This window comes from Neomonachus schauinslandi, chromosome 15 (assembly GCF_002201575.2).
Source record: "Neomonachus schauinslandi chromosome 15, ASM220157v2, whole genome shotgun sequence".
Lineage (NCBI taxonomy): Eukaryota > Metazoa > Chordata > Mammalia > Carnivora > Phocidae > Neomonachus > Neomonachus schauinslandi.
In genome coordinates this window covers 34085057-34113037 of record NC_058417.1, presented here as the reverse complement: position 1 = coordinate 34113037, position 27981 = coordinate 34085057, and the positions used below count along the sequence as shown (strand labels likewise).

The 27981-nt window shown below is 38.2% G+C and overlaps 1 protein-coding gene across 4 annotated transcripts in view; it reads right to left on the bottom strand.

Annotated features, from left to right (window-relative positions):
• The window catches only part of MBTD1 (mbt domain containing 1), a 71712-nt gene that overhangs the window by 40707 nt on the left and 3024 nt on the right, over nucleotides 1-27981 (bottom strand). The window lies entirely within an intron of this gene.

Below are 27981 nucleotides of genomic sequence, written 5' to 3'. Positions count from 1 at the left end.
ATTTGCTCCTCCAAAAAGATATGCCCTCTCTCAAAGCCACCCAAACCCCCAAAAAGTAATATTGCCAACTCCAACCTTTCCTGAAATACACTGCAAAACTTCAAGTTTAATGAGAAGAAAGCAAAAAGAAAATAGGAAAATAGAGAAAAAAAAAATCTTCAGGAAAAAATAATCTATAAGGAAACAAAAGCAACATAGGGAGCAAAAAAAAAAACCTTCAAAAAAATTGATAATAAACACACACAGTGAATTACAACTAGAGTGAAAAGTATCAACCAAAGAATCTTTAGTTTGGCACCTATCCTTATTCTTTTGCTTCAGTTAGTATTTTTTGGTATCATTTTACACTTTATGCACAATTTCTTTCCTGGCTAGTCTAACTTCCTACCATGACCAATAACAAAGCTGAAATCTGTTATCTAAAGCCTGACAAAATAAAACCAAGCAAATGCATCTCTTAGTTTGAGAGACTAGCTATTATTTTCAGGTATGCAGGTATGGAACATTGTACTAAAATGGGAAACTGATTTTCACATGTATCAGGTGTAACTATAAAAGGGACAAAATCAGGTTCTTTTAATCCACACAATGGAAATATTTTATACCCAAATGAATACTCTTTTAAGAAGGCCCCTTAGGAGGCTCTGTGCCTGCTACAATGTGGTTGCTACAACCTCCAACTTCTTCTAGTATTCTTCTTTTAGATCCAATTTTAAAGAGAAAACCATACGGTGTGTGCTTACTTTGTAATTATTCCGTTTCCCTCAATAGTTTTCCCTAGCTTGATTACCCATCTTATTTAACAGATCTAGTTCTGAATAACTTGCAGGTATTTAAATTCAAAGAATCAAAATCTGCTACCACCAGATTTCAAAAGAAAAAGATTCTGAAGGCAATGCCAAAAGAAAGTCTAGCAACATTTTGAACTGGTAAGGTGATAAAGAATGGGATAGTCCTTGTTTGAGTGAAGGGTGGTGCTAACAGCACAGAATTTGGACAGCCCTAGGTTTGAGTCTCAGCGTTGCCATTCATTAGCTATGAACTTGGCTGTGAAACAAGTTATGAGCTTCTTCTCTTATTCATTCAACATTCAACTATTTATCAAGCATTTGTGTGTCTCACAGTAGCAGAGGCTAAAGATAAAGCAGGGTACAGAGCAGACAAAATTCATGCTTCTCACAAAGGTTACCAGCCTATTGGCAGGAGGAATCCAAGCAAGGCCATGGGAAGGCAGGGTCAAACTGAGGCAGGAGTAGTCAGCTAAGATTCAAGGGTGAGGAAAGGCTTTGGTGAGATAAGACCCCGACGCCAGAGAGGGCAGCCAATTGAATATCTGGTCCTGGGATGTTCTAGGCAAAGCAAAGAACAAGACAAAGGCTTTCAGCCTGGAATATACTTGGCAAACTGAAAGGCCAGTGTGGCTGGTGCCCAGTGTGAGAGGTGTACGAGATGGGGTCGGAGGAGGATAGAGAGGCCACATCATGAGGACCCTTGAAGGCCAAGGTAAAGAATATATTCTATATTGACAATAATGCATCTCCTAGTATATAGTTATTCCTTTCCAATCTACATGCCTTTTATTTCTGCTTCTTGCCTTTTGCACTGATAGAACTTCCAGAACAATATTGACAAAGGGGTTGGCGAGAAAAGACATCCTTGCTTATTCTCAGTCTTGGAGGGAAAGCATTTAGTCTTTCTTCACTGAGCGTGTGTTAGCTGGCAATGGAAAGACATTATGAAATATTTATCACAGTGTCTGGAATGCACACTTAATAAACACTGGCTAGAATTTTAAGTTCTAGTAGATTCATACAGCCCACGTCCATGCAGAGATGATCTTTTATACCCATAGTTTTCATATAAGCTTGTTCACTTTACAGCCAGCTCAGTTAGCAGCTAATGCATATTTATTGACCCTTAAATGTCAGTGCAGAATATCTTATTTGGACTCTACTTATCAGCGAATATAACCCTGCAATTTCAGGGGATCAATGATAACGAACATCCTGGTTTCAACATTACAGGCTTTTTAACATTAAAAAAAATAAAAGTATTATAGTCAAATACATTTGGAAATTTTTCCATTTCAAGGCCTCTTTAAACCTTCAATATACTTATGAACATTATGATAATTTAAGAGGGATATATAGTATGCAGTATTTTCCAAAGCATCTTCAAGGACTAATGATCTAGAGAAATGCTAACCTTTTCCATAGTTCCAGCACACACAGAAAATGATCATCTATACAACGCAAGGGTTATAAGCCCCTGAATGCACTCAGTCTGAGGCCTCTGACTATCCCAAGTATTGCAGGGATGAATTATCTTGACAAATCCAAGACACACTAGCTGGGAAGCTATATTCTACTTGGGAAATGGTGTTCCGTCAGTATTTTTTTCGTAGATTATGACAGAATACTAATGAACTATACCTATGAGCTGTAATCAACTTATTCTATGTTAAACTTAGCATTTACTGCGGGGGAACTTAATTGGAAACCCCTGCATCAGACCAAAATCCCTAAGGGGGCTGCAACTTCAATGAAAGGGTAGGTAGGAAAAAAAAATCTGGCTACATGCAAAAGAGGACCTACAAGTGAGCCTTTCCTGCCCATGCTCTGGGTGGAGAGGCTACTCTGGGATTTTTTTTTTTTTTTAAGATTTTATTTATTTAGGGGTGCCTGGGTGGCTCAGTTGTTTAAGTGTCTGCCTTCAGCTCAGGTCATGATCCCAGGGTCCTGGGATCGAGCTCCGCATCGGGCTCCCTGCTCAGCGGGAAGCCTGCTTCTCCCTCTCCCATGCCCCCTGCTTCTGTTCCCTCTCTCGCTGTCTGTCAAATAAATAAAATCTAAAAAAAAAAAAAAAAAAATTTTTATTTATTTATTTGACAGACAAAGAGAGAGCACAAGCAGGGGGAGGGCAGGCAGAGGGAGAAGCAGGCTCTCTGTGGAGCAGGGAGCCCAATATGGGGCTCGATCCCAAGACCCTGGGATCATGACCTGAGCCGAAGGCAGATGCCCAACCGACTGGGCCACCGAAGTGCTTTTTTTTTTTTAAGATTTTATTTATTTTTATTTGACAGAGAGAGAGAGAGAGAGAGAGCACAAGCAGGGGGAGCAGCAGGCAGAGGGAGAGGGAGAAACAGACTCCTGCCTGAGCAGGGAGCCCGATGTGGGGCTCAATCCCAGGGTCCTGGGATCAAGCCCCATGTCAGGCTCCTTTTGGAGCCTGCTTCTCCCTCTCACTCTGCCTGCTGCTCTGCCTACTTGTATCCTCTATCTTTGTCAAATAAATAAATAAAATCTTAAACACCTCAATGGATGGGCTGAATTGCAGATCACACATGGCTAAAAAAGAAATGGGGCAATGGAAGAATCTTAAACATTAAGAAAATACCCAAAACACAGCAAAGAAAAACAGAAACATAGAAAAAAGGTTAAAAGAACATAACATGTAAAGATCTAATAAATGTCTAATATGAATTCTCAAAAGAGAGAATATGGAAATGCTGAATGAGAGACTGGCTAAGAATTCTACAAAAACATTGAAAACAAATTCAGACAAAACTACCACATATATTAAACACAAGAAAAAGAAAACCACATTTTTTTTTTTTTTTTTAAGATTTTATTTATTTTCTGACAGAGAGAGACACAGCGAGAGAGGGAACACAAGCAGGGGGAGTGGGAGAGGGAGAAGCAGGCTTCCCACCAAGCAGGGAGCCCGACATGGGGCTTGATCCCAGGACCCCGGGATCATGACCTGAGCCGAAGGCAGACGCTTAACGACTGAGCCACCCAGGCGCCCCAGAAAACCACATTTAGACAGATCACAGTACCAGTGCAAAACACTAGGGAGAAGATTTAAAAAGGGACCAATCACACAGTGAATCTCACTCATCAAAAAGTCCAACCTCAGGCTCATTCAGTCCAATCAGTGGCTTAGTGACAGGTAAGAATCACCAATCATTTAAAATAGGCCTCTGAGGGGCGCCTGGGTGGCTCAGTTGGTTGGGCTCTCTCTCTCACTCACTCTATCTCTCAAATGAATAAATAAAATCTTAAAACAAAAAAAAAGGCCTCTGAGAACGTGAAAGACCAAAACAAATCTTCAGGAAAAAAAATTTGTAAGGAAACAGAAGCAATGTAGGGAGAAAAAACAAACAAAAAAACCTTCAAAAATGAAATTAATGGGGCACCTGGGTGGCTCAGTTGGTTGAATGTCTGCCTTTGGCTCAGGTCATGATCCTGGGGTCCTGGGATTGACCCTCCATCGGGCTCCCTGCTCCATGGGTAGTCGGCTTTGCCCTCTGCCCCTCTCCCCTGCTCATGTGCTCTCTCTCTCATAAATAAATTTAAAAAAAAAATCTTTTAAGAAAAAAATGAAATTAACTCTTCAGAGACATAAGAATAGGATACCATCAGGGAACAAGATCTTGAAATTTAAAAACAGAAGAGGCAACATAATCTCAATGTTGTACACCTGAAACCAATGTAACAATGTGTCAACTACATCCGAATAAAAAAATTATAAAGAAAAAAGAAAAAAAAGAAAAAAGGTTAATTCAGTGGAAAAAAAGATAGTCTTTTCAACAAAAGGTGCTGGATCAAATAGATTACCAAATTAAAAAAACAAAAACAAAAGAAAACCCAATTCTGATCTATACTTCACCTCATCTACAAAAATTAACTCAAAATGGATCACAGACCTAAACGTAAGAACTCAAACTATAAAACTTCTAAAAAAAAAAAATAGAAAATCTTCATGACCTTAGGTAGGCATAAAATTTTTGGATGTAGGACATCAGAAATATGATCCATAAATGAAAAATACTAAGTTGGACTTTATCAAAATTAAAAACTGGTCCTTGGAAGGTCCTATTAAGAGAATAAGACTAGACACAGACTGGAGAACAATATTTGCAAATCACGTATCTGATAAAGGATCGGTATCTAGGACATACCAAAACTCAATAACTGGAACAGTCCAATTAAAAAACAGGCACAATATCTTAACAAACAATTCAGAGATCTATGGATGGCAAATAAGGACATGAAAAGATGCTCAACAGCACTGGTCATTAGGAAAATGCAAATTAAAACCATGAGACACTCATACATCTATTAGGTTGCCCCAAATTAAAAAAACAAAAAACAAAAACACAAACTCTCTACAGTCTATGTAGCAAATGGAACTCTCAAACACTGCAGATGGGAAGGTAAAAGCATTTTGTAAAAAAGACAGTTTGTTAAAATGTTAAATATACACCACGTATCACCCATTCCATTCCTATTTACCTAAAATGAAAAGACACATCCACACAAAGATGTGTGTGTGTGTACACACACATACATGAATGGTCGTACTAGCTCAAAAATGGAAACAACCCAAATATTAACAGGTGAATGAATAAACAAATTATGCCATATCCACAGTGATTCCATATTGAGGCTCAGCAATAAAAAGGAATGAGTTGATACACACAACATGGATAAGTCTCAAAATAATTACACTGAGTTTAAAAAACCAGACAAGAGCCCATGCTATATGACTCCATTTATATAAAACTTTAGGAAATGGTTTTGCATTTCCTTCATTTTTACTTAATGTAAATGGAAATACTTCCATTCCAAAGTCCCACATTACATTTAGTTGTCGTGTCCCCTAAAGCTCCTCTTGGCTGTGACAATTTCCCAGGTTTTCCTGGTTTTTGATGACCTTGACACCTTTGAGGAGTACCTGGGTCAGGTATTTTGTTGAATGATCCTCTACTGGGATTTGTGTCATAATTCCCTCAGGACCCGACTGGGGCTGTTTTTGGAAAAAAGGTCAGCGGTACTGCGAAGTACCCTTTGTATCAAATCATACAAGGAAACACAGTACTAACATAACTTACCACTGTTGGGATTGACCTTGATCACCTCTACCTGAAGCAGTATTTTTCAGGTTTTTCTCTGTTATAAAATCACTCCTAGCCCCTCTCCATACTGTACTTTTCTGAAGTGACTTTGTGAAGTCCACACTTAGGAAGTGGGGAGTTATGCTCCCTCTCCTTGACAGCTGTGCATCCACACAAATAATTTGGCATTCTTCCGCATATATTTCCTCCTTTTGGGTTTATGTGAGGTTTTCTCTCATGCTGTGTATCTCCAGTTGAAATACTACTGATGCTGTCTCTCAGAGTAGCAAATTCAGATTATGTGATTTCCACCTGCCTCTTAACGGTGATGAGAAGTTTGAAGCCCTGGTCTAGGTGTGGTCTGGTTCTCCGTTGTAGTCTTACTATCTTCCCTCTTTTAATAAGCAATCTACGGAGAGATACTTAAAGACCATGCAAATATTCTGTTCATCAAAATTTCACTCTAGATTTGGCATCCAATGAGGATCTTGCTCAATCTGAAACTAGGATTTTCCAGCCCCCGAGTTTCTTCCATATTCTCATTTGGCATTCTTCTGTAGGGAAGATCCCTCTTTTTTCTCGTATTATGGGTATCCACCCATGGATTCCTACTTTTCAGTGGCTTATAAATTCATTAGAATCCTTAGTTATCTGGGAACTCCAACTCCCCATCTGGGGAGTTAGTTATCTGGGAACTCCCCATCAAGCTGACTCGTGTCATTGTGACAAGCCTCTTATTACTGTTTGAGCAATTCCTTACTTTCTGGCATACCAAGATACTCCAGGCTTATCTTATACTCATTTTCCTGTCCCAACCCTAGAATCAACCATTTCTTCCTAAGAGCCCTAGTTTCTTTTAGTGGGGACTATCAGAAATAAAGATGTGGCATTCCATACATGTATGTGACATGTCATATGTATACACACATGTATCTTAGGAAATCATGAGTTCACACTTTTAACTCCAATTCCAATCCATCCTTTAGGGCTTTTCCTTATCTTCCCACATCTGTATTTGGAGCTTTCTTCTTCCACAGTGAAAACCATGGCTTCCACACAAATTACACATACTCATTTGCTCATTCCTTCTATACATTTAAATAGTTGCAGAAGCATTACCACTATACTGTTACAAAAACCAAACTTAGGAGTCCAGAATTTCTTTGTAGTCCCATTTCCCTAAACTGAAGGTCAGAGTATTGAGTTTAAGAGTTACTTGGATTATTTATTTCTCCTTCAATGTGGTTATATTATTGATTTGAAACAAGCTGAGTTTGGTTTTTAGTCTTCCCTGCCATCCTTACTAATTCCATTTCTGGGGCCTATTTAAAAAACTGCCCTGCTTCCAAACATAAAGAACTATATAAAAAGTTACAATTTGGAAAAATGTTGTTTCCTGCCCCTGCCTCACCATCCACCTTTGCAGGTGGGTAACCTGGTTCATCCCTCTTGAGTGTGTCTATTTTGAAAAGGTAAATAGGTATATTTATTTTCTTATTCTTCTTTCTTACAGAAAAGGCCACACACTAAATTTCTCTGTCCTTTGCTTTTATTAATTCAGAAATATATTCTGGAAGGGCGCCTCAGTGGCTCAGATGGTTAAACGTCTGCCTTTGGCTCAGGTCATGATCCCAGGTTCCTGGGATCGAGTCCCGCATCAGGCTCCCTGCCCTTTGGGAGCCTGTTTCTCCCTCTGCCTCTCTCTCTCTGTCTCTCATGGATAAATAAAAAAAGAAAAAATCTTTAAAAAAAAAAAAAATATATATCCTGGAAATCATTCCATTTCAGTGCATAGACATCTTCATTCTTTTTTCAGCTGTACAGTACTCCACTGTGTGTGTTTACTCAATCTCCTTTGGACAGTTAGCAGTTTTCAATGTTTTGCAATTACAAATATTGCTTCAATGAACAAACTTACTACGCATGCGTGTATACCTATACATTTAAAACTGCCTGAGGTATACTCTCAGAGTATATTCCGTGGGTTGAAGAGTGAATGTGTATGTAATTTAGTTAGGTATTACCAAATTTCCCTCCACAGAAATTTTACCATTTTGCATTTGCACGAGCAACAGTGAGAGTATTTTTGCCAATATAATGGATTAAAAATGGTATGTTAGTGTAGTCGTTTTTTTTTAAACTTTCTACTTGGAAAGAACTTCAGACTTCTAGGAAAGCTGGAACACAGTACAATGAAATCCTGTGTACTCCACTCAGATCTGCCAGTTATTAACATTTTGCCTCATTTGTTTTATTCTCTCTAAATATATAGGTATTTTGCTAAACCATTTGAGAGTAAGTTGCATACGTATCTTTTTGTCCACCCCAAATTCAGTATGCATTTTCTAAAAATAAAATTGTTCTCTCATAACTACCGCATAGTTAACAGTTTCAGGAAATTTAACATTAATGTGATACTTTCCCCCAATTTACCATCCATAGTCCAATGGACCCAATAATGTCCTTTATATAGCATTCTTTCGTTCAGTCCAGGATCCCATGTCATATTTGTCTCCTTAGTTTCCTTTAATCTGGAAGATTACTTCTGAATAATGCAGGCTCTCTCCCCACCTTTTTAATATGTTTCTCATTTGAGGCTCCTCATGTGTCCTCATTGGATCAAGTTATATATCCCCATAGTACTACATAAGTGAGATAACCTTCTCAGAACATTACATCCAGAGGCATAAGATGCCTATCTGGCCCTCTCTGCTGATATTACTTTTAATCATTCTTTCAAGGCGTTTTCCACTGTACACTTACCGTATTTCTCCTTGCAACTAATAAGCAATCTTAGAGACATATTTTAAAACATGCAAATACTGTTTTTCATTGAAATCTCGCTCCACCCCATCCCTAAAGTTAGCATCCAGTAACTCCTGCCAAACCAAACATTATGATGGCTACAAAATGACTTTGTGATTCTAGTACTCTTTTACCAGTCAGCACAAAATTCTTCCATCATTCTCCTTATATATTTACCTATCTACCTTTATCATCAGCATGAATTCTCGCCTCTTTTTTACCCCAATGGTTTATAATCCATTACTGTCGTCAATTATTTTGGGGCTCAAATTATCCCATATTCAGCTACCTGGATTCCCTCAAACTGGCTCCTGAATCCCTCTGACATGCTCCCATCAATATTTATTAAGTATTGACTTACTTTCTAGCATATCAAGATATTCCAGGATCATTTTGTACCTACACTGTTCAACTATTTCTCCAAGGAGCTCTCATTCTTTTCAGTGAGGACTGGTATTAAAAACCAAGATGTGCTGGGGGGGGCGGAGCAAGACGGCGGAGGAGTAGGAGACCTGGATTTCGTCTGTCTCAGGAATTCAGCTGGATAGGGATCAAACCATTCTGAACACCTACAAACTCAACAGGAGATGGAAGAAAAGAAGAGCAACAACTCTCTCATCAGAAAAGCGACCACTTTCTGGAAGGTAAGACGTGCGGAGAAGTGAATCCGAGGCGATATTCGGGAGGATAGACGGCGGGGGAGTGGCCTCCGACGGCCGCTTCTGGCAAGTGATAGAACCATGGAGCACAAAATCGGAACTTTTAGAAGTCGCCTCCGCTGAGGGACGTCACTCCGGTGGCTAAGGGGGGGGGTGGAACCCTCCGAGACAGTGTGGTCTCAGGACCCTCGGGGTCACAGAAAGACCAGGGGTGCCTGAGTGCGGCAGAGCTCCCAGGTATCGGAGCAGGGAAGCCGGCTGCAGAGGCGGAGCCCAGGCGCGGGCTCTCAGCTCGGGGTTGCCATAAACCGTGATCCGCGGCACAGTCGGGTCACTGCTCCTCCAGCAGGGACCCAACAAGCGGCAGATCCGGGGAGACTCACCTTCCTCCCCCGGGAGGAGCCGCGCGGGAGTGCACCGCAGGGATCTGCTGGGTTTGGAGACTCCACCCGGGGTCGGGTGCCAGAGATAGAAACGCGCGGTCACAGGCCGGGTGAGCACGGAGTGCGGCCGGAGACCGGGGAGACGGGAGTGACTGACGGCTTTTCTCTGGGGACTCACTGAGGAGCGGGGCCCGAGTTCTCGGCTCCTCCGGGGCAGAGATTGGGAGGCCGCCATTTTCACTCTCCGCCTCCAAAGCTGTACGGAAAGCTCGCAGGGAACAAAAGCTTGGGAGAGCAAACCGGGGCAGATTACTTAGCCGGGAGGGGGCAAGGGTGGGACAGTTCCGCCTCCGGCAGAGACATTTGGAAACCACGGCAACAAGCCCCCGCCCCAGAAGATCAGCGAGAACAGCCAGCCAAGACCAAGTTTACCGATCAATGAGAACGGCAGAACTCCAGCGCTAGGGGAATAATGCACATAGAATTCATGGCTTTTCCCCATGATTCTTTAATCTTTCAAAGTTAATTTTTTTTAACTGTCTTTTTTTTTTTTTGAATTTTTCTTTTTCCCTTTTTCAACCAACATCTTATCAATCCCTTTTTAAAAAAAAAATTTTTTATTTTTCATTTTTAGAGTCATATTCTATCCCTTCATAGTAGTTACCCGTATTTTTGGCATATATATATAAGTTGTTCTCTCTTTAAAATTTTGAGATAGTTTCTTCTAACAGATTAAAAATACCCTAAATCTCTAGTATATGGTGTTTTCTATTCCCCTGCCTGATCACATTCTCTCCCGTTTTTTTCTTTTTTTAAATCCTCTTCTTTCTTTTTTCAAACTTCTTATCAATTCCTTTTATAAAATTTTTTATAATTTCCATCTTTACAGTCATATTCCATCCCTTCATCATATCAACCCTTATTTTTGTACATATATAAGTCTTTCTTTCTTTAAAATTTGGGAGGCACTTTTTTTTTTTTTTAAAGATTTTATTTATTTATTTGAGACAGAGAGAATGAGATACAGAGAGCATGAGAGGGAGGAGAGTCAGAGGGAGAAGCAGACTCCCTGCTGAGCAGGGAGCCCGATGCGGGACTCGATCCCAGGACTCCAGGATCATGACCTGAGCCGAAGGCAGTCGCTTAACCAACTGAGCCACCCAGGCGCCCGGGAGGCACTTTCTTCTAAAAGACCAAAATACACCCCAAATCTAGTGTGTGGCACTGATCTATATACCAGCCTGATCATATTTGATCACATTCTGGTTTTGTTGTTGTTGTTGTTTTTTTTTTTTTTTATCTTTTTCTTTTTTCTCTCTTTCCATTTCTTTTTCCACTGCTTCAGGTCTTTTCTGATTTGTTTAGAGTATATTTTCTGGGGACATTGTTACTCTGCTAGCATTTTGTTCTCTCATTAATCTGTTCTCCTCTGCACAAAATGACAAGGTGGAAAAAATCACCTCAACAAAAAGAACAAGAGGTAGTACTGACTGCCAGGGACCTACTCAATACGGACATTAGTACGATGTCAGATCTAGAGTTCAGATCATCACTTTAAAGATACTAGCTGGGCTTGAAAAAAATATGGAAGTTATTAGAGAAACCCTTTCTGGAGAAGTGAAAGAACTAAAATCTAACCAAGTTGAAATCAAAAAGGCTATTCAGGAGGTGCAATCAAAAATGGGGGCGCTAACTGCTAGGATAAATGAGGCAGAAGAGAGAATCAGTAATATAGAAGACCAAATGATGGAAAATAGAGAAGCTGAGAAAAAGAGAGATAAACAACTACTGGATCACGAGGGCAGAATTCGAGAGATAAGCGATACCATAAGAAGAAACAACATTAGAATAATTGGGATCCCAGAAGAAGAAGAAGAAAGAGAGAGAGGGGCAGAAGGTATAATGGAGCAAATTATAGCAGAGAACTTCCCTAATTTGGGGAAGGAAACAGGCATGAAAATCCAGGAAGCACAGAGAACCCCTCTCAAAATCAATAAAAATAGGTCAACACCCCGACATCTAATAGTAAAACTTACGAGTCTCAGAGACAAAGAGAAAATCCCGAAAGCAGCTCCGGAGAAGAGATATGTAACCTACAATGGTAGAAACATTAGATTGGCAACAGACCTATCCACAGAGACCTGGCAGGCCAGAAAGGACTGGCAGGATATATTCAGAGCACTAAATGAGAAAAATATGCAGCCAAGAATACTCTATCCAGCTAGGCTGTCACTGAAAATTGAAGGAGAGATAAAAAGCTTCCAGGACAAACAAAAACTAAAGGAATTTGCAAACACAAAACCAGCCCTACAGGAAATCTTGAAAGGGGTCCTCTAAGCAAAGAGAGACCCTAAAAGCAACATAGACCAGAAAGGAACACAGACAATATACGGTAACAGTCACCTTACAGGCAATACAATGGCACTAAATTCCTATCTTTCAATAGTTACCCTGAATGTAAATGGGCTAAATGCCCCAATCAAAAGACACAGGCTATCAGACTGGATTAAAAAACAAGACCCATCGATATGCTGTCTGCAAGAGACTCATTTTAGACCCAAAGACACCCCCAGATTGAAAGTGAGGGGTTGAAAAACCATTTACCATGCTAATGGACACCAAAAGAAAGCAGGTGTGGCAATCCTTATAGCAGAGAAATTAGATTTTAAACCAAAGACTGTAATAAGAGATGAGGAAGGACACTATATACTACTTAAAGGGTTTATCCAACAAGAAGATCTAACAACTGTAAATATCTATGCCCCTAACATGGGAGCAGCCAATTATATAAGGCAATTAATAACAAAAGCAAAGAAACACATTGACAACAATACAGTAATAGTGGGGGACTTTAACATCTCACTCACTGAAATGGACAGATCATCTAAGCAAAAGATCAACAAGGAAATAAAGACTTTAAATGACACACTGGACCAAATGGACTTCACAGACATATTCAGAACATTGCATCCCAAAGCAACGGAATACACATTCTTCTCTAGTGCCCATGGATCATTCTCCAGAATAGATCACATCCTAGGTCATAAATCAGGTCTCAACCAGTACCAAAAGATTGGGATCATTCCGTGCCTATTTTCAGACCACAATGCTTTGAAACTAGAACTCAATCACAAGAGGAAAGTCGGAAAGAACTCAAATACATGGAGGCTAAAGAGCATCCTACTGAAGAATGAATGGGTCAACCAGAAAATTAAAGAAGAATTAAAAAAATACATGGAAACCAATGAAAATGAAAACACAACTATTCAAAATCTTTGGGATGCAGCAAAGGCAGTCCTAAGAGGAAAGTATATAGCAATACAAGCCTTTCTCAAGAAACAAGAAAGGTCTCAAGTACAAAACCTAACCCTACACCTACAGGAGCTGGAGAAAGAACAGCAAATAAAGCCTAAACCCAGCAGGAGAAGAGAAATCATAAAGATCAGAGCAGAAATCAATGAAATAGAAACTAAAAGAACAGTAGAACAGATCAACGAAACTAGGAGCTGGTTCTCTGAAAGAATTAACAAGATTGATAAACCCCTGGCCAGACTTATCAAAAAGAAAAGAGAAATGACCCAAATCAACAAAATCATGACTGAAAGAGGAGAGATCACAACCAACACCAAAGAAATACAAACAATTATAAGAACATATTATGAGCAACTCTATGCCAGCAAATTAGATAACCTGGAAGAAATGGAGGCATTCCTAGAGATGTATCAACTACCAAAACTGAGCCAGGAAGAAATAGAAAACCTGAACAGACCTATAACCACTAAGGAAATTGAAGCAGTCATCAAAAATCTCCCAAAAAACAAAAGCCCAGGGCCAGATGGCTTCCCAAGGGAATTCTACCAAACATTTCAAGAAGAATTAATACCCATTCTTCTGAAACTGTTCCAAAAAATAGAAATGGAAGGAAAACTTCCAAACTCATTTTATGAGGCCAGCATTACCTTGATCCCCAAACCAGACAAAGACCCCATCCAAAAGGAGAATTACAGACCAATATCCCTGATGAACATGGATGCAAAAATTCTCACCAAAATACTATCCAATAGGATCCAACAGTACATGAAAAGGATTATTCACCACGACCAAGTGGGATTTATCCCTGGGCTGCAAGGTTGGTTCAACATCTGCATATCAATCAACGTGATACAATACATTAACAAAAGAAAGAACAAGAATCATATGATCCTCTCAATAGATGCAGAAAAAACATTTGACAAAGTACAGCATCCTTTCTTGATCAAAACTCTTCAGAGTATAGGCATAGAGGGTACATACCTCAATATCATAAAAGCCATCTATGAAAAACCTACAGCGAATATCAATCTCAATGGGGAAAAACTGAGAGCTTTCCCCCTAAGGTCAGGAACGTGGCAGGGATGTCCACTATCACCACTGCTGTTCAACATAGTATTGGAAGTCCTAGCCACAGCAATCAGACAACAAAAAGAAATCAAAGGCATCCAAATCGGCAAAGAAGAAGTCAAACTCTCACTCTTTGCAGATGATATGATACTTTATGTGGAAAACCCCAAAGACTCCACCCCAAAACTGCTAGAACTCATACAGGAATTCAGTAAAGTGGCAGGATATAAAATCAATGCACAGAAATAGTGGCATTCCTATACACCAACAAGACAGAAGAAAGAGAAATTAAGGAGTCGATCCCATTTACAATTGCACCCAAAACCATAAGATACCCAGGAATAAATCTAACCAAAGAGACAAAGGATCTGTACTCAGAAAACTATAAAATACTCATGAAAGAAATTGAGGAAGACACAAAGAAATGGAAAAACGTTCCATGCTCATGGATTAGAAGAACAAATATTGTGAAGATGTCAATGCTACCTAGAGCAATCTACACATTCAATGCAATCCCCATCAAAATACCATCCACTTTTTTCAAAGGAATGGACAAATAATCCTCAAATTTGTATGGAACCAGAAAAGACCCCGCATAGCCAGAGGAATGTTGAAAAAGAAAAGCAAAGCTGGCGGCATCACAATTCCGGACTTCCACCTCTATTACAAAGCTGTCATCATCAAGACAGCATGGTACTGGCACAAAAACAGACACATAGATCAATGGAACAGAATAGAAAGCCCAGAAATGGACCCTCAACTCTATGGTCAGCTCATCTTTGACAAAGCAGGAAAGAATGTCCAATGGAACAAAGACAGTCTCTTCAACAAATGGTGTTGGGAAAACTGGATAGCCACATGCAGAAGAATGAAACTGGACCATTTCCTTACACCACACACAAAAATAGACTCCAAATGGTTGAAAGACCTCAATGTGAGACAGGAGTCCATCAAAATCCTAAAGGAGAACACAGGCAGCAACCTCTTCGACCTCAGCCGCAGCAACTTCTTCCTAGAAACATCGCCAAAGGCAAGGGAAGCAAGGGCAAAAATGAACTATTGGGACTTCATCAAGATAAAAAGCTTTTGCAAAGCAAAGGAAACAGTCAACAAAACCGAAAGACAACCGACAGAATGGGAGAAGATATTTGCAAATGACATATCAGATAAAGGGCTAGTATCCAAAATCTATAAAGAACTCATCAAACTCAACACCCAAAGAACACAGAATCCAGTCAAGAAATGGGCAGAAGACATGAACAGACATTTTTCCAAAGAAGACATCCAAATGGCCAACAGACACATGAAAAAGTGCTCAATATCGCTCGGCATCAGGGAAATCCAAATCAAAACCTCAATGAGATACCACCTCACACCAGTCAGAATGGCTAAAATTAACAAGTCAGGAAACGACAGATGTTGGCAAGGATGCGGAGAAAGGGGAACCCTCCTACACTGTTGGTGGGAATGCAAGCTGGTGCAGCCACTCTGGAGGTTCCTCAAAAAGTTGAAAATAGAGCTACTGTATGATCCAGCAATTGCACTACTGGGTATTTACCCCAAAGATACAAAAGTTGGGATCCGAAAGGGTACGTGCACCCCAATGTTTATAGCAGCAATGTCCACAATAGCCAAACTGTGGAAAGAGCCAAGATGTCCATCGACAGATGAATGGATAAAGAAGAGGTGGTATATATATACAATGGAATATTATGCAGCCATCAAAAGGAATGAGATCTTGCCATTTGCAACAACGTGGATGGAACTGGAAGGTATTATGTTGAGTGAAATAAGTCAAACAGAGAAAGACATGTATCATATGATCTCACTGATATGAAGAATTCTTAACCACAGGAAACAAACTGAGGGTTGCTGGAGTGGGGGGTGGGGTGGGAGGGATGGGGTGACTTGGTGATAGACACTGGGGAGGGTATGTGCTCTGGTAAGCACTGTGAATTGTGCAAGACTGTTGAATCTCAGATCTGTACCTCTGAAACAAATAATGCAATATATGTTAAGAAAAAAAAGAAGAAGGTAGCAGGAGGGGAAGAATGAAGCGGGGGAAATCGGAGGGGTAGACGAACCATGAGAGACGATGGACTCTGAAAAACAAACAGGGTTCTAGAGGGGAGGGGGGTGGGAGGATGGGTTAGCCTGGTGGTGGGTATTGAGGAGGGCACATTCTGCATGGAGCACTGGGTGTTAAGCACAAACAATGAATCATGGAATACTTCATCTAAAACTAATGATGTAATGTATGGGGATTAACATAAGAATAAAAAAAATGTAAAAAGAAAAAAACAAACCAAGATGTGCTCAGTATTGTTTTACACAGAGCCATTTTTGTATCTTCTTTTGTATGTCTATGTGATGTGTGTTCTTTTGCCCTTTTCTCTTTAGGGTTTTTAGTCTCTTAGATGTTTTTTTCAAAGTTCTGTGTATTTAGGAATTTACCCTTTGTAAAATATGGCAAATTTTGCTTTTGCTTATAAAGTTGTCATGAAATTAAAATTTTTTTATCTGCAGTAAAATTTATCAGTATTTTTTTAAACTTGATTTTGACTCAGAAAACTTTTCCTTATGACCACTGTATAGGAAAGTTCACCCCTATTTTGTTATTTGTGCATTTTTTAATATTTAGACCTCTGATCCATTTGGAGTTTATTCTTACCCATGGTGTGAAGAAATGACCTAATATCTTTTCCTAAGTGGCTATCTAATGGTGCCAACACCTGTTATTAAAATGTCCCTTTTGTTTTATTGATTTGAAATACCACTTTAATAAAGCATTAGGTTTCTGTATGTAGCTGTGCCCGTATCTGGACTTTATAGTATTTTTTTGGTCTATTCATGTGCCAATATCTTGCTTTTCAAATTATAAAGCCTCCCTAATATATTCTGATATTTGGTAGGGCTATACTCCACTCAAAGATCTTCCCCCCCTCAATGTTTTGATATTCTTACACGTTTATTTTTCCAAATGAATTCCAGTATTAACTAGTATAGCTCTATACCAAAAATTGTTGGTATTATTAGGATCTCATTAAATTTATTAACTCAGGAAGAAAGTGACATCATGAGGTTGAGAGTTCTTAACCAAAAACAAGGGATGTTTTTCCAATTGTTTAGTTATACCTTGTGTCTTTAAGAAACGTTTTATAGTTTGCTTTATGTAGATTTTTGTTAAAACCAAATTCTTAGAAATTTAAATATCTTACTTTTTGTTGCTTTGTAAATGCAATTTTCCTTCTTGTTATATTGTATAATTGGTTACTGAATACATGAAGATTTATTTTATATCCTTCAGTCTTGCTAAATTACTTTGAAATAGTTTTGTCATTGATTTTCTGGGGCTTTCCAGATGAACTATCATGTCATCTGCAAACAAACTTTTTTTCTTTTCCCATTACTATGCTTACAATTGTTTTCTCTTTCCTATCTGTACTTCTTCATATTTGCAGTACAATGTTATATACCAGAAACAATGCACATCTTTGTTTATGATTTTAGTGTCTATCTTAAGATGCTGGCCTTAGGATTTAGGCGTTTGTATGCATATATGCTTCTCTGTATTTACGAAAATCATGTTAAGGATCTATCAATTCCGGTTTTCTTAAAACTTTAAAGTTAGGAATCGGTGCTGAATTTTGCCACAGACTTTTTCAGCATCTATAAAGAGAATATGATTTTTCTCCTTAGACCCATTAATATGGTGAACTGTATCAAAAGAGTTCCAAATACTGAATCACCTTTGTATTCGTACTATAAACCTCACCTCATCATGATGTATTTTCTTAATGCACTGTTAAAGATTGCACAATATTTAGGATTTTGCATTGATATTCATAAATATCTGTAATTTTCATTTTTTGCACCACCTTTAACAGGTTTAGAAACTGGTATTACTGTTGCTTTGTAAAATTAGAAAGTTTGTAAAAAAAATTGGAAAGTTCTTCTGCATTTTCTATGTTCTGAAGTAATTTATGTAGCGTTGGGAATGTATGGGCTCTAAAGGTTTTGTAGATTTCCCTTGTGAAATCACATAGGTTTGGTGTTTTGTGGGAGAGCTCCTTGATAAATTTGTTTCTTCCATTAAGTTAAAAAAGTTTTTTAAAAATTTTTATTTATTTTTATTTTTTGAGAGGGAGAGCAGAGGGTGGGAGGTGGGGCAGAGGGAGAGATAGAATCTTAGGCAGGATCCATGCCAGCATGGAGCCTGACATGGGGCTTGATCTCTTGACCCTGAGATCATGATATGAGCGGAAAATTAAAAGTCAGACACTTAACTGACTGAGCCATCTAGGTACCCACTCCCCCCCCCCTTTTTTAAGCTGGGTGTGGAGCCCAAAGTGGGACCTGAACTCACAACTCTGAGATCAAGACCTTAGCCGAGATCAAGACTTGGGACACTTAACTGGCTGAGCCACCCTAGCACCCGTTTTTTAAAAATCTCTAATGAGGTTTTCTTAAACTGTATTTTCCTAAGAATCCACTTCATCTAGGTTTTCAAGTTTATTTGCATAGAAGTGTGTAAAATGGTTGCACAGGATTTTCTCAATTTCTTCTGTATCAAGTTCTTTTCCCCTTGTCATCTATTTTGTGTATTTTGTGCTTTTTCTTTTCCTCCTTGATTAAACTAGCCAGTGGCTTATCTATTTTGTGAATTTCCCCTAAAGGTCCAGGACTGAATCATCAATTTGGTGTATAGTTTTTCTGTTAACTCATTAATTTCTACTTTCATCTTTAATTTTTTGTGGGTGTTTTTTTCCCCCCCTTTGGCTTACTTTGTTGTTCTTTTTTCATTTCTGATTTGGGAATTATTTTCATTCTTTTTTTTTTTTTTAACTGTGATAAAGTAACCAGATTAGGTCCAAGATGGAGTTGCTCAGGCTAAGCCACCTCAGCAAACCAAGATTTAGGATCGAAGTTTCTATATTCCCCTCTCCCTGAAAAGGCAGGCCTAGGTAAATCATCAGTGAGTGCCCGCACACATACACTGCCTGACCCAGATCTAAGACTTCCCTTTGCTCCAGTAACAAAAGCAACCCAGCTTTAACCAACCAGCAAATGCCCAGTGTAACTTCCTTGTTCCCACCCACTTTGGTCTATAAAAATCTCTTGCTTTGTAAAGCAATTTGGACGGAGCGCCTTTCTATCTGCTAGATTGGATGCTGCACAATTTACCAATGACTGAATAAAGTCAGTAAGATTTTAAAAATTTACTTGAATTTTATTCTTTAACAAATAAATATTTAGGACTATGAATTTTCCTCTGCTCATTGCCTTCAATGTATTCCACAGATTCTTATATGTAGTATTTTCATTATCATAATTTTTTAGGAACTCTGTAATTTGTTTACATTCCCCCTTTACCCAAGAGTTTTTTTAATTGAGGCATAATTTTGAATGTTTATCAAGATGCAGAAATTATCTGTCATTCCAGAAAGCACCCTCATGTCCTTTCCCATTCAATCCTCCTCCTCCCCCAGAAGTTCTAGTACTAGGGGTTAATTTTGCATGTATTTTCCATGTATTTATTTAAATGGAATAAAACGCTATGGACATTTTGACATTTAATTTAGCTCACTCAGCATAGTACTTTTGAGATTTATCCATACTACTATATGTATGAATGGTTCATTGCTTTTTACTGCTAATATTGTTTTTTTTTTTTTTTAAAGATTTTATTTGTCAGAGAGAGAGCACATGTGTGCACACACAAGCAGGGGCAGTGGCAGGCAGAGGGAGAAGCAGGCTGAGCAAGGAGCCCGATATGCAGGACTCGACCCCAGGACCCTGAGATCATGACCTGAGCCAAAGGCAGACACTTAACTGACTGAGCCACCCAGGTGCCCACTAATATTGCACTTCAACAATATATCTGTTTATCCATTCTCCATCCAGATTTGACTACTTCGAAGAAAGTCGTTATGAACATTCTTGTACAAGGCTAACATGTAATAAGAGGCTTCTAAATTTCAAGGTGGAAATGCCCTTTCGCTTTTTGTTTTCTTTGTATGGGACCTGATGTTTTCTTTTTCTTTTTTTTTTTTGAAGATTTTATTTATTTATTTGAGACAGAGAGAATGAGAGACAGAGAGCATGAGAGGGAGGAGGGTCAGAGGGAGAAGCAGACTCCCTGCCGAGCAGGGAGCCTGATGCAGGACTCGATCCCGGGACTCCAGGATCATGACCTGAGCCGAAGGGAGTCGCTTAACCAACTGAGCCACCCAGGCGCCCGGGACCTGATGTTTTCTTAACTATGAACAATTTTTGTGAATATTTTGTGTTTGAGAGAGTATATTGTTTTTAGGATGCTATGATAGATATACCTAAAGATCTGCCTCCTTATGTTTAGATCTTTTATATTCCTACTTTCTGTCTACTGCACCTCTCTTGTGCTGAGAGTGTCCACGTCCAATTTTTAGTGGTTATTACTGGCATTTCTTACAGTTCTTGTTTTGTAAAGATTATTGCTGTCATTTGATGCATATGTATTTATAACTGTTAGTACCTTTGTGAGTTGTGGGTTTTAGTATTACAAACTGTCCTCCTTTGTTGTTTAATGCTTTTTGGTTTGACTTCTACTTTGGTATCACCATTGCCAATCCTGCTTTCATATTATTTCTATTTGCTTGGTTGATCTCTGTCCATCTTTTTAACTGTTTTAAGGGACTCTTATGTTGTAAAGTTGGATTTTGATTTTGTTCCTTCTTTTATTTTTATTGAACTATGACATATAATGTTTATTGGCTTTTGATTTTTGAGCCAATCTGAAAATCTTTTTATTGGTGAGAGAATCCTCATTGATGTGACCGGCAGGTTTGATTTCAATTCTGTCGTATTATTTTGTTATAATTACTCTGTGTATCATGATTTTCCATGATGGTTTTCTTTGGCCTTTTAAACATTTCAGTGTTTTCGAAGGTTTGTATTTTTTTTCTAATGCTTACCTTTGAATCTTTATTTCCAAGTATCATTTTTCTTAGCTAATCTTTTCTTTCAGTTTCTCATGGTATATCGTTTGAGTCCCTTGTGATAGTTAACCTATAATCATTAGTCTTTTTTTTTTTTTTTTTTAAAGATTTTATTTATTTGACAGGGCACAAGCAGAGGGAGAGAGAGGGAGAAGCAGGCTCCCTGCTGAGCAAGGAGCCTGATGTGGGACTCGATCCCAGGACCCTGGCATCATGACCTGGGCCGCAGGCGGCCACTTAACCGACTAAGCCACCCAGGCGTCCCAATCATTAGTCTTAATCTAAGTTTTCTTTTCCTTTCCCCTCCCACATTTTTTAGCTGCCCTCTTTCTACTTTGTTAGAACCTGTAACATTTATGTACTATTCTACCTATGTCCCTACTCCTGATTTTAACTTTAGCTCAAATAGATACATGAAATCACTGTCAATCTTTTTTGCAGAAAATTTCCCACACATCTCTTTTAAATGAAGCTTATCCTTCAACAGGTTCCTCAGGAAGGGCTAGTGAGTACAGCAGTCTCTGAATTCTTGGCATGTTTAAAACTTTTTCTACTGTCTTAACCCTTGAGAGATAATTGACTGGATATAAAAATCTTTGGTTAGCATTTTCTTTCCTTATGCTGCTCCACTATTGTCTTGCTTTGTATGTTGCTTTTGAGAAATCTGGTATCAGTCTACTTCTCTGGCCCTGTAAGCCTGGAGAATTTTTCTGTATCTTAAAAGTCCTACAGCTTTACTAGAATGTATCCTGCAAGTTTACCTTCTGGTATGAACTTCTGATGTGGACATTTAGATCTTTATTTCCAGGAAGTTGTCTTGGATATTATGGCTTTATCCTTTTTCCTTCTTGAGAGGCACCAACTACATATTAGACTTTTTGGACCCATCTTCCATTTAAAGTGTCAATTAAAAAAGAATCTCATTTTCATTCTCTTGACTGTTTTCCTGCTTCTCTTGAATTCTTTTATTATATTTGCATTTGAATTGACTGTTTGGTGGGAACCTTGTAACTTACTCTTCATTTCTGGTATGTTTTTCTTCTCTTTTCTGAGTTTAATCTACTCTGATTTTATTCCATTCTTAGTTTTATATTTCTGGTTCAAGGCTTTTTCTTCATATCCCCAAACACTGGTTTGAGGACGTTTTATTTCATTTTGAGTGTTGTGTCAATTTTCTTCCACCTTATGTTTTTTGGGTGGGGGAAGGGAAGATTTTCACCAGTTGAATGTTCTGATTCACATTTTTTCCTATAGTAGTTCTGTCTACATGTAGTCCATTCTTTCCTATTTCTATTCATTTCCCGGTCAAGAGTTCCTGGTTCAAGAACACTCCTAAGTTTACTTTCTCTTTCTTTTTTGGAAGAGTATTAATTTCTCCTCCTCCTTCTTTCTCCTCACTGCCATGTCTCCACCCCTTCCCTATGAAGCACTGCTTCTAACTTAAGTTACCAATTCTGGCACCACTTACTTTCAAGCTCTTCTCTGTGGCCAAAGCTGCAAACTACCAAGTTTCAAACCTATGTTCAGTACTTTGGAACTTAGTGGTGACTCTCTTTCTGGAAGGGATATTCTGTGCTTCATCTAAGTCTCCCATGGCCCTAAACTCTTATCAGTGAACCTGTTAAGCCTTCTCTCTCTCTTCACATCCACAGGATTGGGCAGAAGGAGCTGTTCGAATCGGATTTATTTCTCTACTTAGAGGTAATTTGAAGGTTGTGGTAATGTTCCTAATAATGCTGAAGGCATGGGTGATGTGTGATGGATATGTGCTTTCTGTTGGCTTTATAGGTTTAGAGAAAGGTAGGTGGGGAAATTGGATCAGGCTGCTGACACTGTTCTCCAAACCTGGAAGTCTACACATACATACTGAAGTACTACTATCTTAGAAATACTGGTTTTGTCATTTTTCGAAACACTTTACCTACCATTATTAGATTCACTTTTTGTATCACTTAACAGTTTTCCAGAGTAATTCTTCTTCATTTTCATCTAATTTGGTTCAGAAACACATTCTGCCCTGAGAGTTTATTCATAAATTTCATAATAATGTCTTACTGGACTATTTTTGCTAGTGATCTGTGAAAGGTCTCTTATGATAATACAACTAATATTTACAGGATGCTCAGTATGTGCTAGGCACATTCTAAGCACTTAATGTGTAGTAATGCAGTTAAATCCTCACGACTATTATTACTCCCATTTTACAGATGAGGAAGCAGAGGCTCAAATAGGCTAAGCAACTTGCCCGAGGTCATACAGCTAAAATGAACACTAGCAATAAGAATCAAGAAAATAATCTTAGACCTATGTTAAATTTAAACTCTTTTTTCCCCTTTCTTAATTATTGTTCTGTCAGCTAACTTCTGTAAGCAGAGGTAGTAAGGGTCAAATAAAACTATTTCAAATAATGTGCTTTTTGAACACTTTGCTCTTCAATCACAAAACTGAAAAATCAGAGGTGCCTGGGTGGCTCAGTCAGTTAAGTGTCTGCCTTCAGCTCAGGTCATGATCCCAGGGTCCTGGGATTGAGTCCCACGTCAGGCTCCCTGCTCAGCAGGGAGTCTGCTTCTCCCTCTCCCGGCCGCTCCCCCTGCTTGTGCTCTCTCTGTCAAATAAATAAAATCGTTAAAAAAAAAAAAAAAAACAACTGAAAAATCATGTTAGGTGACTATTTAAAATCTTGAGGAGTAGAAACCTCACCTAATATTTGGACATATTTCGTATGGACATATATAGACCACAGAGGAAGTCAAAATATCTATCTACACTCAGTGTAGGATTCACACACTGAGTGATGTATGCCTAATATTTAGAATTATGGAGATAGACTCTAGATGAAAAAGCCAAAAGAATTATAAGCACTTGTTTCAGGAGAGCTGTATGGGGAAGAGAAAGAGACTGCTGTAAAGGATCCTGTTTGGGGGGCACTTTTACCATTGTTTAACATTGTACTATCAAGTACATGTATTATTCTTACAAAAATAAGGTCAATTTCTACAAAGCATAAATTACCTTCTTAAAATTCATTAAGCTGATAAAAATGGAGGGATTGATGATATTTGGCATGGCAAATGTATGTGTGAAACAGCCCTGATATATCCTTGATAGGAAGGAAAACTTAGGCCATCTTTTTGGAATGCAATTTGACATTATTTGTGAAATCTTTAAAAAAAAAAAAAAAGTATGCCTTTTGATAATGTAGTTCCACTTTTTGGAATCTGTCCTTCAGAAATACTCATAGGACACAAAAATCTATATGGAAAAATGTTTCTTAAAGCAATAATGTAATAGTGAGAACCTGGAGGCAATCTACCCACCAGTAGGGGAATGATTAGTAATAGGTAAGATACTGAGTGAAAAAAATAAATTCTAAAATAGGAATGGCATGGCTCACTTTTTATTTAAAAAAAAAAAGTACGCTGGTATATGCACAGATTCATATATCTATGTTCGTATATGCATTTAGGAAGATCCTAGAAGAAATAACTATTAACGGGTTGACAATGGAATGGGAGATGATTTTAACTTTCTATGGTTTTCATTTTCCTTTTTTAAACAGCAAATGTGTAATACTTCTGTAGTGAAAAAATAAAACAAAAAGGTTTTTATAGTGACAAAATGTAAGGAAGAGTCACAGATCACAGTAAAATTTCATTTCCCTACTGTAATTACCAGCCTGATGAACCTTCCACCCTATAAAATCTATAAAGGATTTGAAAGGTAAAACTTTTCTAGGAAAAATTTGAGATTCTAAATGCAAGCACAAATAAATATACAACAAAGTAGTAACAGTATAATGTCAATATGAATAAACTCATCATAAGTTAATCAACTCTCCATTATCCAAACCAATAGGGTGCAGTGGCCCACATCATTTTCCAGGTTTTATAGTCATGAAGTTTCTTAAATCCTTGAATTTGAAGGTTGTATGGGTGAACTCACAAAGTTAAAACTAAAGGAATTAAGAGATCTATGACGACTGAACTCAGTAGAAGCTAGAGAGCTCTTTAAGCTCTTGCTGGTTTTCGTCATTCTGCCATCAGGACGAAAAGCAGTCTGGCATTGTGAATTCACTGGCCTTAACAGAAATGCCTTCATTCTTTCTCAGCTTATTATTAGAGGAAGATAAAATGGTGAGGATTTGGGATTACTGGGTTTTTGTTTTGCACAAGATCATGTGAAAGAATAAATTCATGTCAATGATACAATCAAGAGGAAACTGAAAACAGTAATATACTAAGTAACCCCCTTAAAGAAACTGAAAAGTACCCAGGGAATGACAGGAGAGTACAATATTCTACATAACAGTATTCTACAGCTTAAAGCAACTGTGAGCAAAAGGAAGCTTTTCTTGGATATATAAGAAATACACATTTCTATCTGTTTGGGTTCAAGTTCTGGTTCTATCACTTATGACTTTGGATGTAACAAATACTTGGGTCTCAGTTTCCCTCTCTTCTAAATAAGGAAACATCATGTACCACATAGGAAGGATGTATGATAAAATAATTCACATGAACTGGCTTTCAGTTCTTCAGAAGAAAGCTATGAATCCTTAAGTATGAACCTGAAAAGCTAATTAAAAAAAAAGATGACCGCATCAAAATTAAGTCTGAAAGCCAGTAGCTGAGAGGGACTTTAAGATCATTATCAGCTATCTACTCTACCACAAATAACAGAATTCATACTAAAGCTGGGACTGTAGTGCAAATTAGTTTGAGCAATCAAATAAGCTCATTTATTAATATGTTAATACAACAAAAAATAAGTGAAACAGATTTGGTATAACCTAAAAACACTGACCTAAGATGATGATATTATCTTGGTGTTTCTTTTGAAAATATATTTGGAGCTGGTTGTGCAAAAGTTACATCATCACTGAACAATAATAACCATGGGTATTAATAATGAAACAATTAAAAATAGGATTAAACACATATGTGTACATGGGGGTTATTTCTCTGGTGTGTAAAATAATCTTCAACCAGCTAACTGGAGTTTTGAGATCTAAAAGGAAAGCAATAGGTGATATCATCCAATATTTATTGAGCAATATAAACAAATTATGCTAAGCAACAGAAATACAAAAAAGTGTTAGATTTACTATGCATGTCCTCCACATACACTACAAACTATGGCCAAATAGTTGGGGGAACAAATTACTAAATTAATTGAGTTATTATATGTGACCTATTCCATCAAAATAGTAGTAGTAACAGGCAATAGTGAAGAAGAAAAAAGAAAAAGGGTTTTTGAAAAGATATCTTAATACTTTATAGCAGCTCACAATTTCTTGTATGCTGGTCATCACATCTGATTGGTTTACAGAAACCCTGGGAGTGAGGTAGGGCTGAAGCTCGACCCACAGTTAGGGGAGAAAGATGACACCTGAAGAGGTTAAGCAACTTACTTAAGATCACAGGTCAGGAGCTGGGAGAGTGAGAGCCTGGCCAGTTTGCCAACTTTGTCCAGAGCTTATTTCCACTACGTTAAATTTTAAGTTATCAATACTAACGTGAGAACTAAAAGGGAGTTTAGAAATATTCAAATGCAGTACTTCCCTGATCAATCTGATAAAAACTTTTTCGGGTGTGCATTAAAAACAGAGTCTTAGGCCCCACTGCAGACCTTTTGAATGATAATCACTGGGAGAGAGGTTTTATATGGTTACAAGAGCCCCAAGAGGTGGTTTTAATGATTAGGTAAGTTTGGAAAAATGCTCTTCTACATCTGCATGTCCAACATGGCAGACCTGTGGCTATTTAAATTTACAATGGTTAAATCAAACGAAAAAACCGGATCTTTCCATTGCACTAGCTACCTTTTAAGTGCCCAACAGCCAGGTGTAGCTAGTGGCTGCCATATTGGATAACACACATATAAGACATTCCTATCACTGCACAAAGTTCTGTTGGTCAATGCTGATTCTAGACCAGCCCTTCCACTATGAGGATGAGAAAATTGAGGCCCAGAATTTCATCTGACAAGTGCTATGAAGCTAGTCAGTGGCAGAATTGAAACACGAACCTAGTCTGCCCGTACCTCTCTTACTATATCATTTCATCCCACCTCAAATCAAGCTTTTTCATATAGGAATTATTTCCTTTCCACCCTTTCTTGGGGGTTCCAGCAAAAAAAGAAGAAAAAGTCTAAATCTGTGTGTGTGTGTGTAAATCTTAAAAAAAAAAAAAGTCATTAAAAATCATGATTAAATCTAAACCAATCTGTAATTTTTATAAAAAACTAAAGGTAGTGTTGGATAGTTACTTATACCCCGGTGTTAGGAGACATATCTTATCTTGTTTAACTATTTTAACTCCTCCTCTTCTACTGACCTGATGTTTTCATCTTTCTCTTGGATTTGAAACCCTGAAACTAATGTTACATTTTAACTCGCTTCCCTTAATATTTAAATGTGAAAAGGTTATATCTTTTTCAGCAAACATTTTAAAAATGAAAACAGAAATAAGGAGCAACCAAAAAATAGTGACTTGTCTAATTTTAGAATATGGTCACTCAAACCACTGAGCACTCTTGGCTTTCAGTAATCTAGTGGTTCGTATTTATGACATTAATATGCTGTTTTCACTTGTAACCTACAGCTCTACCTTTTTTTTGACTACTGTTATATTTTCAAACAATTTGAGGGCCTAAAAGCATCTGAATATGTAGCAAGGTTTAGACTCTAATCAGGTCACCATATAACCAGTCACAAAAAATACAACAGTGTCTTCTTTAAAAATAAAACCAGTTGTTCCTGTCTAGTATGTTCAGAATGCAAATGTCTCCAAAGTCAATCAGCTTAAGTCATGACAGTTCATGTTTAAAGTCAGCTGGAAAATAACCCGGAACTCCACAGTAATTAGAACTTTAAAGAC